The 2216-nt window shown below is 33.5% G+C and overlaps 1 pseudogene; it reads left to right on the forward strand.

Annotated features, from left to right (window-relative positions):
- Window positions 1–993: 993 nt before the first annotated feature.
- On the forward strand, window positions 994–1831 carry LOC126766942 (adenosylhomocysteinase-like; annotated as a pseudogene).
- The last annotated feature ends 385 nt before the right edge of the window (window positions 1832–2216 follow it).

A 2216-nucleotide genomic window follows, 5' to 3' on the forward strand; every position in this document is an offset into this window, starting at 1 on the left:
AATAGAAATTTCAAAAACCCGAACAAAATGTGTTTGGGTGGTTGATATACGGTCAACCCAACATAAGCCCCAAATTAGCTCATTGTGGTGTTGTAACACATATAAATAAAAAATTAGATTATCAACGAAAAAAGTTTGGGAAATTAAAATCCCTTGAAAGATATTTTAATAAAACTAAAAAAGAAACAAAGTACGAGAAATGCTTTCGTAATAATTTAAAATTTAATGCAGATAGTAAATTTACTGCAGCTTTTCAATTTGAAAAGGAAAATATAAACTTAGGAGATTCTTCTTCACAAACAAAAGGAAGATTAATCTCTCAAGATAGAAAATTTAAAAATAATAAACCACGAAAAAGAAATAAATGCAAAGTTTCTATTGAAAATATTGAAAGTGGTACAGTTGTATTTTGTAAAGAACAAAATATTCCACCAATGCAGTGGAAGAAAGGACGAATTGAAAACGTCATTTTATGCCAAGATTGCAAATGTGGACGTAAGGATAAGCCATGGAACATCGTAAAGAGCGATGCACATTGTTTACCCTTTTCCTACTGAAAAAAAAATATTCAAATAATTAATAAAAAGAGATGCGGTCGACTCGAGCTAAAAAAGAAGAAAAAGAATAACCTTATATTTATTTTGTTAAATTTACTTATAGTTTTACTATGTTGTAAATGTTTAGATATAATATATTTAAAAAAAATATTTCTGGAGTATTTTTTGAAAAGAGTGCCGGTTGTGTTGACTTGGACAGCGTGGGATAGAATTGTCCACATCGATCTAGTTCAATATTTGGTTGAAAGGCAGCAAATACCAAATTCACTGAAATATTTAAAATACTCAACAAGTGAACTCAATGATTCAGCAGCTGCACAACAAATACTTATTGAACAGCCTCACGACATCATCGCGTTCACGGGGAGGAGGATGAAAAGGAAGACTAGATCAGTGTTACCCTTCAAAAGATGATGAATGAAGAATACTTATGAAGTATTGAACTGACCTTATTGTTCTCAGATGGTCAGCTTGTGAACTTGATTTTCGATAATGGTGGTAAATTGACCAACTCAGTGCATGAAAAGTGCCCACAATACCCGAAGGGCGTCAAGGATTTGAACGAAAAATCTACAACCGATGTACACAATTTATATAAATTGGTGAAGGAGAGACGTCTCGGTGCGCCAGCCATCAACGTCAACGACTCGGTGGCCAAGAGTACATTCTATAATCTTTTAGTTATCGCGAGTAGTTAATTGATGGTATAAAACGGCCCACCGATGTGATGATTGCTGGCAAAGTGTGCTGTGTTGCTGGTTATATGATATTGGCAAAAGTTGTGTATAACCTCTGCGTTGTTTCGGCGGAATCGTTATTTTCACTGAAAAAGATTATGTCATTGCTTTGCAAGCGGCTATGAAGTAACCACCATGGAGCAAGCATACAAAGAAGCTATTATCTTCGTAACAACAACTGTTTGCAAGGACATTATTACTGGCGCACATTTTGAACACATGCCCGACGATACGATCGTTTATAATATTGGTAATTTCGATTGTGAAATCGACGTCGCATTTTTGAATGCAACGCCAAAGAGAAAATTATTATCAAACTCCAAGTCTATCGTTATACACTATCCAATGGTAATTATTTTGTTTTACTATTACTTTGTTTATCGAAGGACGTCTGGTAAATTTGGGCTTCGCGCACGGTCATCCCAGGTTGAGATGTTCAACTCGTTCAGAAATCAAGTGGTGGCACAAATCGAATTATGGAATAAGATAATAAAGATAAGAAATAGTGTGTATGCCGTTGAGAACACTTATGTTTAAGATATGTGTACATACTTCGGTATGTACAATAGATTAGTATTAAGATTGGTGTATGTACTCTGCATGTGGTGCATACACAAATTAGGATAAAAAATTTTATAAATAAAGGAGCTCTGGGCAACCAGAGCTGAGTACAATTTTTATAACCGAACCCTTCGCGTTATTACTTAACATATACCTTAATTTAAAATTGTGGAATACAATTTTTCCAAATATATTAGAAAAATTATTGAGTTTGATCCGCAATTTATGTCAAATGATAATTAATTGCCGTTTTGATATTATTTTAAATGTGCCGACAACTGATTTTATACCTAAACGAAAAAGATGGAATTTTTAACTTTTGGCTTTGTGCCTACAATTGTAAATGAGATATTAATGATTT

The sequence above is a fragment of the Bactrocera neohumeralis genome, unplaced genomic scaffold, assembly GCF_024586455.1.
Source record: "Bactrocera neohumeralis isolate Rockhampton unplaced genomic scaffold, APGP_CSIRO_Bneo_wtdbg2-racon-allhic-juicebox.fasta_v2 ctg3179, whole genome shotgun sequence".
NCBI lineage: Eukaryota > Metazoa > Arthropoda > Insecta > Diptera > Tephritidae > Bactrocera > Bactrocera neohumeralis.